General features: G+C 37.9%; 1 protein-coding gene across 2 annotated transcripts in view; it reads left to right on the forward strand.

The window, feature by feature from the left end:
- Chrm3 (cholinergic receptor muscarinic 3) overlaps positions 1-13363 on the forward strand; it is a 467271-nt gene that overhangs the window by 132288 nt on the left and 321620 nt on the right. The gene's annotated exons all lie outside the window — the stretch shown is intronic.

Raw genomic sequence — 13363 nt, forward strand, 5'->3', positions numbered from 1 at the left:
CATCTGGGGAGATGAAAGCTCAATTGAGGAACTGCCTCTGTCACATTGGCCTATGGGCATATCTGTAGAGTATTTTTATGATTAATATGATGTCAGAGGGTCCAGCCCACTTTGGGTGGTACCATTCCTAGGCAGGCAGACCTAGACTATATAAAAAAGCTAGCAATCCAGTGAGCAGCATTCCTCCATGGTCTCTGCTTTAGTTCCTGCCTCCAGGTTCCTGCCTTGAGTTCTTTCCTTGGATTCCCTAGATGATAGACTATAACTTATAAACCAGATAAACGATTTCCTTTATCATACTGCTTTTAGTCAACTTTTGTCATAGCAACAGAGCCTCAAACTAGTAAAGTTATCTCTGTTAACTGAATATAAAAAGCCATTAGAAAATTTCAGTATCTTCTGATTCTTTATTAGCATGTAACTACAACTGAGATAAATCTGCCTTTTAGCTAGTTTAATACTTTGAAGCAGCTAAATTTTATTCCAACAAGACATTCATGTGCTTCTACTTACCCACATCCTATTGATAACTGGGGGATTGTATCTATTGTATTGTAAGAGGGAAATTGTACTCTGAGAACTATAATTGTAGTTTTGGCTTCATTTATTATCCAATTAGTCTGCTATTCTCCAAGCTTTGGATTTCTCTGAAAAATGAAAGGATCATAAAATAATAATTTTTCCTTCAACTAAACTCCTAAGACTACTCTGACAGTCAAATGAAGGAATGAATATGAAATTTTGATTTAGCTGTAAGGCTCAAGTTTTAGGGGAAGGAGATGTTGCTTAGATAGTGGAGTGCTTACCTACCATAAACAAGGCTGTGCATACCGTTTCCAACACTGCCTAGACTGGGCATCATAGGGTATGCCTGAAATCCCAGCACTATGGAGGTGGAGGCAGAAGAACCATGTATTCAAAGTCATCCTAGGCTGTGTAGTGAGTTCAGGACCATCTAAGACTACAGGAGATCCTATCTTAAAAACAAGAAAGAAAGAAAGAAAGAAAGAAAGAAAGAAAGAAAGAAAGAAAGAAAGAAAGAAAGAAAGAAAGAAAGAAAGGAAGGAAGAAAGGAAGGAAGGAAGGAAGAAGAAAGGAAGGAAGAAAAGAAAACTAGGAAAGTAGGAAACAAAACAACAAAATGAGTTCTATCTGCTGCTAATTTACAAATGGGGAAGATGGAAAGAGTTGTAACTACCATGTTTTAAAATATTGGTTAATAAAGCTTCATATTTTGTATATTACCCACCTAAAAGATACATTATTAAAGGCACAATTTGTGGTCCATATTCATTTCATGCATATGTGAGAATACATAAAACTATGAGTTTTTCAATGTCAAGAAAATACCAGAGAAAAACACTCAAAAGAGCAAAGATTTAGTTTTTTTCAATTTTTTGAGATTATGATATAATTACAACATTTTCCCTTCCCTTTCTTCCCTCAAACCCTCCCTTGTACTCCTTGCTCTCTTTCAAACTCATGGCCTCTTTTTCTTTAATTGTTGTTATGTACATGTATTGCGTGTGTGTTCCTAGATATATAAATACCACCTTCTCTGTTTGTATAATGTTACCTGTATGTATATGTTTTCAGAAATGGCCATTTGACTGAAAATCTCTGAGGTTGTTTAGCCCCATTGCTGTGTGTCTGTGAGGGGATGGCCAAGCAAAGCTGCTTACCTTGTGACTGAGAAAGCATCTAGCCTCTCCAACCTTTAGTGTTCCTGTGTGTGTAATGGAACTGGTAATAAGACACTTTAAACTTATCACACAGTGTGGATTGCAGAAGTTAATATGAATATGCAAGTAGCTCACTGGTCCCATTAGAGAGTGCTCAGTGTTCAGTCCTTGGGGAACATGGAATAACCATCAGGGGAGCAGTCCCTAAGATCAGAAAGTTCCAAAGTCATGTGTTTATTGACTGTAGAACCTAGAATGGTCATTGAATCTTTTGACATCTCCATTTCTAAGACATAAAATGGAGATAATTGCATTCTACTCCATGATGCTTTTGTTAAGATGACTTAAGCCAGCCCCTGAGGAATACTCACACCTATAGACTTAACTAGAATTTTTAAAGATATAGTCAAAAATTATAACATAGTATATAAATTCCAAGTAGAAATCAGATCTCTTGACTTTGAAAGTGTTCTTGCCATGTAATATATTTAGATTTTAAGAAAGCTGTAACTGATTACATGATTTCTTTTCTTAGATATGTAAATCTTAAATTTTATTATTTATGTAAGTATGGGGACACATGTATCATAGTACCCCTGTAGTGAAGTCAGTTTTCTCCTTCTACCATGTGTGTCCCACAGATCAAGGTCAAGTCTTTAGTCCTGTTGGTATGAACCTTTACCTGCTGCACTATCTCATCCATCTTGCACATAGAGTTTTTGGGGTTTTTTTTCTTTTTAAGATAGCAAGTAATACAAATCAAGTTACAAATTGCAAACATACCTTGAATATGCCATCCCATATAAAAAATAAAATTGAGCCAGACTTGGTGGTGCATGCCTGGAACCCCAGCATATTAGGGAGCCTGAGGCAAAGGGACTTCCAGGCCAGCCTAGATTGCATAGAGATTATCAGGTTAGCCAGGACTATATTCTAAAACTGTGAGTCAGAAGATCACTGGTGTGATCACTCAGTGGGTGAAGGCACTTGTGGCCAGACCTAAGGAACTGAGTTCATTCCCAAAATCCTACAATGAAAGGAGAAAACTGATTCCCACAAGTTGTCCTCTGACCTTTGTAAACACGTTGAGGAATGTGGGCCTGTACACATATCTCACAGACACACACACACACACACACACACACACACACACACACACACACACACGAAAAGTGTTATACAGACAGACAGACAGACAGATGAGTTATAGATGTATGCCTATCAGAGGTTGTAAGCAGGAGAGACATTTTTTCTTTGTTATTAAGTTTGGGTTGTTAGTGCATTTCAAACTGTTCATTTGTTTTGTTGTTCAGGAAAGAAAAAAGGGTAGAAAGGAGGTAAAATGTAGACCACATCACAAAACTAAGGGGAAAGAGGGCTTAAACTTTCACTTTCCTAATCACACACTCAGCATAGGATATTAAACGTGTCTTGTTATGAACAAACACCCAATATTGACCTCTGGGCTTGCATTGGATAAAATTCAGTAGTTCATAATGGGTGGCATTTTCCAAATGAGTCATGATTTGTTCCCAAGGTGGGAAGTGCTGATAACGAGGGTGGTAACAGAGCCAAGCTCATGAACCCACGCTTTGTGTCCATGTCTGTAGTTCAGCAGTTACCAACCTGAAGGCTCTCACTCACACCAGAAAGCCATGGCCTGTCCCCCGCACATGTTAATTATAAACCACCTGAAAGAGCCAGTGTTTGGTTTTGCCACCTCTGGATCCACCCACATTAGCAGCCAGAGAGTTTCACATGTAAATTCCATCTGACTTTTAATTCAGGTCATGATGTTATCTGTGGCTTCTGTGTGTGCTCTGTCCTTTTTTTTAAATTTTTTTTTTCAGTAAGGTTTTCCACGAAGAGAGCTGTGGTGGTGGAGGAAGCTGATAATAATAATGCTGATAATAATGACTCTGGGGGTATAGTCCTGTGCACCATGACCATAGCATGTGGCCACTGCTTCACTATCTCTGGGTAGGGACCATGTAAAAAGATGTCACTGATCTACTTTCCCTACTCCCTATCCCTTTCCACATTTACAGTCTCTTAGTGTTCAAAGCATTCGAATTTTACTGTCTCATTAGACATTAGGCTATAATGAAAAAATAAGTGGGGTCATTAGTTAGGAACACCAGCCTTATTAAATAGAGTCTCATGGATTCCTACTTATTTTTATTGTTTTATTGGCCATTCTATTTGTGATGTTTTCCCTAAAGTTTATTTGTGACTTTAGAAGTTTCCCTATGTTTAAATTAAATTGGGTTTCAATCTAATACTTGTGTTTTGTTTTGTTTTTTAAGGCATCTCTAAAAACACACACCAAAAAAAAAAAAAATCAATGAAATGTGTCTTCAGTATAGAGATGGACAGAGCTCAGTGAAGACATGGGGAGTTCAGACTTTGAAATCTCATGTAAATTGGAGACAGAAAGTAAATAAAATCTTTATCAGCAGGATTTAAAGAATTGGTTGAAGAGATGTAGACATAATTAAGCATAATGTTATCTTGGGAGAGGAAAGGGAAGATGGCATAGTGTTATCATGGGAGAGACAAGATGAGTCTCCACCTTCTAAATGGCTAGATATGTGGCTCAGATTGTAGAATACTTGCCTAGCATGTGTCACTCCATGGGTTCAATCCCCAGCATGGCATGTGAGTACCTGAAAGGTGGAAACAGGAGGATCAGTAGTTCAAGATCACCCTCAGTTCTAGGACAGCCTAAGTGAACCTCATGATAGTAGAACTGACAAGCTCTGCATACCCTGAAAGGTGTATGGGAGGCTCAAGTGTGGGATGTCAATTGTTTTTGCCTCTTTGCTGAATTCTATTTAAAAGCACCTTAACCTAGTAACTGTCATGACCACATATATGGTGTATCAATCAAACTCCTATTCTGTCTTGCAAACTCAGTTTACAGGCTGTGCCATCTATGGGAACTGCCTCAGTTTTCCTCTTAATCCTGGCTCTTCACTCCTATGTTTCCTTCTCTGTGATGTGTTAATGCCTCTATTGTAGATCAAGTTCTGTTATTTTACAGTGATTGATACACAAATCATCTGTCCTATTACTCTGTTGGCTTATGCAAGTCAGTCTCTGTCTTAATTATTCTTGTTTCCCAACGTCTTTCAATGTGCACTTACTGATTAAATCCATGATGCCAGTGAACACACCATGACCTTAGATTGGACAGAAAACAACTTTGTTTGATATCTTTCAAATATTTCTAGGAAAGACTTTGATATGGATATTATCTATAAATTATTATTAATCTAAATCTAAACAGTTATAACGAAGAAAATAAAGTCTTCTTCAACATACCCCAGGTTTATATCCCATCAACTAATTTTAGCAAGAGATTTTAAGTGTCTTAAAAATGTTTAACTCAGCTGGACTTGGTGGTCCAATCCTATCACTTAAGAAGAAAAAGCAAAAGAACCAAGAGTTCAAGGGCATCTTCAGCTACATAGACAGTTCCAGGTCAGCGTGGGCTACATGAGACCCTGTAGTTGAAAGTTTTCTCCAGTCCTGCCTGGCAGTCCTACAGTTGCCTATAAAACAATCACTCAGAGGCTTAATATTATTTACAAACTATGTGGCCTATGGTGGGCTTCTTGCTAGCTAGCTCTTATAGTTTAACTCAACCCATAACTATTAATCTATGTATCACCATGTGTTCTGTGGCTTTACTGGTCTGCTGGCATATTGCTCCTTGGGCAGCAAGCTGGAATCTCTCTGATTCTGCCTTTCTTCTTTCCTATCTCTCTCCTTGGATTTCCTACCTGCCTCTAAGCTGCCTTACCATAGGCCAAAACAACTTATTTATTAACCAATGGGAACAACACATATTCACAGCATACAGAAAGACATCACTCAGCACTTCCCCTTTTCTATCTAATCAAAAAGGAAGGTTTTAGCTTTAATATAGTAAAATTATATATAATAAACAGTTATCACACAACAATTATAGTTACAATATCTAGTTTATTTGTATTTGGGAAAATTAAAGAAAATATTCTATCATCTATCCTATATTTTTATAACTAATTTATCTTTTATCATAACCAAGGAGAATTATAACTATAACTATTTAGTCTTCAACTAAATAAAGACCCCAGAAGGATATAATATTACCTAAGTAAAGAGGAAGTTCATTGTAAGCAACTTCCAAAAATCTAGAATGACAGAGACAGCTGGCTGCCTGGACAGTTACCCAAAGTTCCTCTGCAAAATTGGGGCATCCATCTTCAGCCTATAGGTCTAGAGTTTTTTTAGTCACTTCTCCCTGTGTTCTATAGAGTACCCAGCAATCTCCTCTGTGAAGCAGGAAACTGAAGGACCATCTTGCCTTGTTTTGGCAAAACTTAGTGGTCATTGTTCCATGGGTCCTGCATGTCCATTCTATACAACATTTTATCCCTCAATCCAGGCAAGAACAGTTTCTTGCCCAAATGGCCAATATGCCAAGAAGATAAATTCCATATGGAGTGTCCTCAATACCAATCTTCCTCTTTGAAGTAAATCAGTGCTGCCAGGAGTAGACATGTCCCTTGTCCAGGCAAGTCTGTTTTTAAAACATTTTAAATGTCATATTCTGAAGGTCTTTGAAGTGTTTGAAGATTACCTACCTAATTGAAATATATCTATGTATACCTAAAAATCTTAACTAACATGACTATAAGTTTTATTATCATGGATGACTAATTATTAATCTGTATTTCTTAATTATACATTATAATTTCAAATGAGCTACACAAATAATACCTTAAATGAGAGTAGAAATATACATAAAAATAACAAAATTAACTTTAAATTTGTATCAATAAACTAAAATCCATAGCAATGTAAAACATTTTAAACAAGTTGTTGCTCTTTAAAAGTAGATTCAATAATCTACCCTTTTATCCTATCCTATCTATACTATCCCCTTTACTTTTTTAAAAAAGAGATTGTATTTATAATCAACCCCAAATAAAAATAAGCATTTATAAACAATATTTTGGGAATTTGGGCATAGCTTTTCATACATACTGTGTCCTGCTGATTTGGGATCCTGAGGAAATTAAGAATTATAGTTAAATCTTGGCTGTAGACTGTGAAGATTCATCTTAGCCAGTTGCTGTGAAGCTGATTGTGGATTTTGGATCATCTGGGCCATGGCTCTCATTGGAGACCTTTCAGGGGGTCTTGGTTGATCAATCCATATTAACATGGAAGCAATCTACAAGTTTTCATCTTCTGTGGAAACATAAGCAGAACCTCTTCTCCAAAGCAACATCTCCTCAGACAAAAATTTTGAAGTCAAGATAACTTCAAAATATACATATTGGTTTAACTTAGTAGCCTTTACAATCAAATGTCTTTCTGCCGTTAATAATCCCAAAGACAATATAATCCAGACTCTCTGTGTGATTTCCATCTTTATATGGCTTATTTTTCATATTACTTTTACTATCACTTTAAAGACTTTGTTTATTAAAACTATTACTTTACATAACTGTCTATCCTTCTTTTCCTCTCTCTTCCAAGCCTACATACATTTTTATATACATTGTAAACCATTTAGAGGTTTATTCCATCTGAATCTGTCTTTTGTATATCTATAATCCTTCTCTGACCAGGAGAGCCTTGGCTGCTGATTCTACCCCCCTCAGCTTTCCAACATGGCCGAGGTACCCAGGAGAGTCACACTTACCCCGATAACTCTGGGGCCATGCTGCCATCAGGTAGTGTGCAGCTGGCCCCTAAGCCCTTTTTGACTGTATGAGTAAGGGCTAAATACACCATGCAGTGCACTGCACAGCTTGGAGACACCTCTGTGTACTGAAGCGGGAAACCACCATGCTGCGCTTAAGCCCAAATGCTGCAGCATCTCGTGCATGACCTGCATGAGACATGAAGTATGAAGCTGGTTTTGGCTCTGTTTTAGAATCTCTTATTAAGTTCTCTCAGGTTTTAGGTAGAAACTCAAACCAACACGTTGGGTAGCCAAATGTAGCCAGAAGTTTCTCAGGTCTTGCCTGCCCCCTCCCCCTATGCAGTCCAGACAAATCTCTCTCACCTGTGGTCCTGCAGCTACTCAGACCCAATTAAACACACAGAAGCTTATATTATTTACAAACTGTATGGCCTATGGTGGGCTTCTTGCTAGCTAGCTCTTATAGTTTAACTTAACCCATAACTATTCATCTATGTATCACCATGTGTTCCATGGCTTTACTGGTCTGCTAGCATGTTGCTCCTTGGGTAGCAGGCTGGCATCTCTCTGATTCTGCCTTTCTTCTTTCTGTCTCTCTCCTTGGATTTTCCGTCTGCCTCTAAGCTGCCTTGCCATAGGCCAAAGCAACTTATTTATTAACCAATGAGAACAACATTGGTTATATTCACAGCATATAGAAAGACATCCCCCCAGCAAGACACCATCTCAAAAACTCACAAGAAGGGAGGCTGACAGAGACGGCTCAGCAGTTAAAGCACATGCTGCTCCCCCTGAGCACCCAAATTAAGTTCCAACATCCACCTCTCAGGCTCACAAACACCTGTAATTCTAGCTCCAGAGGGGCAGAAACCTTCTGCTGTCTTCCACGCACATGCACTCACATGCACATACTACGCATGGCCACATAAAAAAAGTCAAAAGAAAGGTAAAAGTAAATGTAGAGCTGACTCTGCTAACTTCTCAGTTTATCAATAAGCATATTATTTTTAGAATCAGCCTCTCAACAACCATATAGTTTCCAACTTCATGTTAGCTTAGAATAGAATGATTACCTCTAATCAAATTTCTAAGAAAATAATTTTAAGGCTTATTTCATCATAATAATTATTGAATTTATTGTAATTGCTTTTGCCCAACATTTCCAAACTGAGATCATTATGAAGTATTGTTAGTCATTTAATTTATATGCATATGCACGTGTGCCTGAGTGTGTGTACAGTGCCCATGCTGATAAGAAGAGGGTATCAATACCCTGCACAAGAGTTGCAAATGGTTGTAAGCCATCATGTGGGTGCTGAGAACTGAATCTAGGTCCTCTGCAAGAGCTATATGTACTCTTAACTATCTAAGCCATCTCTATAGCTCCCCATAAAATATTTTTAAAGTACACATATGAAAGCAGCTATTTGTATGTATAAATATTCATATGCTAGAGAAAAAGCACATATATGCTTTATATAACACTCAAAATACATATTTCATATGTCCAAGAATCATATTAATCTGGTTTTCTAAGTGTGGACAATATATATGTTAGGGATTTTTAAACATCCATGTATGTTTGAGCTATTTATTTTAAAATACAGTGAGAAATAACAGAACTAAAACAAAAAGACACTACAGCAATGAGTAAGAAACTAAATACCACACAGAGAAGGACTTAAAATTGTTCAGTGCATATTATCAAATTGTACCATTCGACAGTTTTGACAAGAAAGACCACTTATTCCATTAACATGATGTTTTTCCTTTATATGTGTAGCGGGGAGGGGAGTACATGTGTATCATGGTGTACCTGTGAAGTTGAGGGGACATTTGGGAATCCATTCACTACAAAAGGTTTCTGGAACTGGAACTCAGGTCCTCAGACTTGTGTAGTAAATGCTTTCATACTGTGAGCCATCTCACCTGCCCTAAAATGGTGTTTTCAGGCTCAGCAAGTCCCCTGGCATCTTACTGTATACCAGTCAGACATAGTGAGGCCAGTCTGAGCTGATGAGTTCAAATTATTAAGAAGCAAAAATTATGTCAAGCAACTGAGCCACCCTACATGGCTGCAGATAGGTAAGTGGAAGCACTAAGCTAACAAAGACATTTTTAAGAGAGGAAATTGGGCTGACAATGTGCACTGGCATTCAGTGTATGAGCTGTTTTAGATTGACATGCATCCAGTGCAAAGAGGTAATCTTGAATGAATTATATATAAAAAATATCCATCTGGTTATGTAAGCAGAGATATAAGAGTCATGTAGGAATTAGCACTGTTAAAGCTTTGTGTGTGCAAGCAGTTGGAGAGGTACAGCAAGAATAATCCAATATTAAAAGGAACTGTGTTTTTATTATTCCCAGTGATAATACTTGGCAAGGCTCTGGGTTGTTTCCTATTAGTATTTTCAGTTTCTATTTAATGTACTTCAAGTTTAAAATGTTTTGTTGACTTTTTTGATGTATTTTTTTTTCCAAAGAACCTACAGTTGTGCATTGAAATTGAATAGCAATGTCCACCATCTGCCGAATTTGTGACTATGCAGTGAGGTGTCTTAGACATTCAGTCATTTGCTATCACAAAGAGCAGATACAAACTGCATGAAGTACACTGTGTATGTGGCCAGGAAAAAGCATGAGCAAAGTAAGGGAACAGACCGTGCACATGTGTCCACCTGTGTCTGCCTGTGCTTCTGTGTGTCTGTATTTTGTGTGTGTGCATGTTTGTGCTTATGTGATTGTGGTGCATGTGTGCATAAGGTGAGTGTGTGTATATTATGTATGTGTGTATATGTTAGTCTGTTTGAGTATGTGGAAAAGGAAATATTAAATACCTGTATTCCTTTACAACTACTAATATATAAAGATTATATTTCTTTTTAATTAATTTATTTATGTGTGTGTACATGATGGGGGTGTGGATGTCATAACACAAGTGGAAATCAGAAGACAACTTTATGGAGTTGGTTCTCTGCTTCCAAGTTTAGTTGGGGTCTGAGAATTAAATCTAGATCTTCAGGTTTTACAGCAAACACTTTTACCTGCTGAGTTATCTCAGATGGCCCTTTGGGGTCTATTTGTCTTACAGCTATATTTGGCATCACTCATGCTGGACTAGTGCTCCACAATGGACATACATGCACACCAATAAAGTTGACTTGAAACAATTGCATCTCCTTTTATTTTTATTTTTATTATTATTATTATTATTATTATTATTATTATTATTATTAGGTTTTTCAAGACAGGGTTTCTCTGTGTAGCTTTGCCCCTTTCCTGGAACTCACTTGGTAGCCCAGGCTGGCCTTAAACTCACAGAGATCAGCCTGGCTCTGCCTCCCGAGTGCTGGGATTAAAGGCATGCGCCACCACTGCCTGGCAACATCTCCTTTTATAAATGAAAGAATCCATGCATGTAACTTTCTTCCAAGTGTCACTTCACGTTACAAAACTTGGCACCATTACTCACTAAACTTCAGATGCTAGTCATATCCAAATAAGTGTTTCAGCATGATGCCCATGTCTTGTTTTTCAAAGGGTACATATATTTCCGTGATTGCTCTATTCATCCTAATATTTAGAACTGTCATAGAATCTAAAGTAGAAATCCTCAGGACTGTCGTGATGAGATTGTACTGAAAAGAACTGTTATGGTCACTGGTGGCAGACAGAAAACCATCGGTGAGGAAACCCTGCCAACTTCACAACAACAACAAAACAAATTGGACAATTGTTTTTGTTGTCTAGTCGAAATTCAATTCCTGTCTGTGCTGAATCATGGAGTTAATATCACATACTGAGTTTTTATCACCTAGTCAGAAAACAGGGCTATGCAAATAGGGCTATTGATCTGTACACATTCCTGAATCTGAAGTGCAATTTGGGATGTATGTTTAAAAGCTTGTGTCAAATCAGCAGTTCAAACACTGGTAAAACAAGTGATCAGCCACATTGTTCTACCAGGCCAGTTTTCTAACAGGAGGGTTAATCAATCCTTTTTAGTGATTTTGAGATACAACCTAATGATCTCTTTATTAGGCTTAGCAAGTCAAGTAAGTGTCATACTTATTCACTAGACTGCAGTGACATTGATGGCCTATTTATCCTGGGGGAAATGGGAAACATAACTATGCATGTGCTCTAAAATAGTGTCTCCTTGGGGCTGGCCAGATGGCCAGATGGCTCAGTGGGTAAGAGTACTTGCTGTGCAAATATAAGGACTTGAGTTTAGATCCCAGCACCCATTAAAAGTTGAGTATGGCTCCACATGTGCCCGTAACTCCAATGATGGGTGGGGAGCAAAAATAGGAGAATAGCTAGGACTTGCTGACCTCTAGCCTTGCTCAGGTTTAAGGAGAGACCCTGTCTCAAGAGAATAAGGTGAATAGGGATAGAGAAGAATGTATGATGTCCTCCACTGTCCTCTGCACACACAGGCTCATGTACCTATGCACACATCTGAGAATACACTACACACACTCATACCACAATCATACATGCACACACATATGCACAACAAAAATTTTAAAATATGTATGTTCTTGTCTCTCCATGAAATACAGATTCATGTCTGGGAGCTTAGCTATGTTTTAAGTTCTCTGAATATATGATTTCAGTGGCTTTCTCAAATCAAGATTATTCGCCTTTCGATGCTCAATAATACAAATAAGCCAGCTACAAAAGATTTTCTAAACATTAATAGTAATCCATCTGTTAAGTTAGCATTTTTTAAAAAAATTCAGATTTCTAGAATATAGATAAATGATATGTGGCTTTTTGACTATGGGGTAAAGTAGTGTGGAGATGGAAACACACAAACTCTCAATGTTAATTCTGCCTCTTCCTCCTGTGCTTTATGGAGGAAGCAAATTTTAAATGATTTCTAACAGTAAAATGATTAACAAAAGACATCTGGACTCCTGCCCAGAGTACCAAGGGCCGACACAACACAGCACTCCAAAGAGACCAAAGCTCCATTACAGGGTCTGATGCCACTAACACTGAGTCTATCAGTATGCATTAGCTATTCTCCTTTGCCTACAGCTTCCACATAGAGGAAGTATATGTTGTAAGGTACAAAAATTAAAATGTCAATGGCACTGGAGAAAATAGCACAGTGGTTCAGAATGTATGCTGCTCTTCCAGAGGACCTGAATTCTATTCCCAGCACCCACATTGGGTGGCTTACTGCTACCTGTAACTCCAGTTCTCAGGAATCGAACACCTTCCTCTGGTCTTCACAGGCACCCACATATGTGTACACACACACACACACACACACACACACACACACACACACACATGATAAATAAATAAATAAATAAATAAGCAGATTAAATATATAAGCAGAATAAATAATATGTTGGGCATATTATTCAGTCTGAGTTAGACTGAATGCCCCTCCCTATATATTCTTTTCATCGAAAGATCAATCACAAGGTTAGGGTATACTAATATGAGATTTTTTTTTTAATTTTAGAAAGTATGTACCTGATGAACTTTAATACCATTCTTCCTTCACACCTGGACAAAGACCTTCCATAAGACCAGGGAGAAGCCTGCTTAAGGAGAAGAGACATCTTTGTTTTATGCTCAGACTTATTTGCTTCTCACTTGCTGATTTGATAAAGCCAATTGTTTCTTGGTTGATGTGGCCATCCCTTTCTAACCCCACAGTGTAGGAGGTGAATACAAGGCATCTCTAGAGGCAAAGATGCTAGCCAACTATCTGAATCAGTGAGAAATGAGCTGTGTTCAAGTAAGAGGCCTTTCTTCAATATATAAGATGGAGAATGAGACAGGAAGACACCAGAGATCAGCCTTTGGTCAACATACACACACATGTGAAACAATGCATATATGCATATGGGAGCCTACATAGTCACACACACACACACACACACACACACACACACACACACACACACACACACACACACATTATGTACACACACAAAAACAACAACAAAATGTT

Source organism: Onychomys torridus, chromosome 5 (assembly GCF_903995425.1).
Source record: "Onychomys torridus chromosome 5, mOncTor1.1, whole genome shotgun sequence".
Classification (NCBI taxonomy): Eukaryota; Metazoa; Chordata; class Mammalia; order Rodentia; family Cricetidae; genus Onychomys; species Onychomys torridus.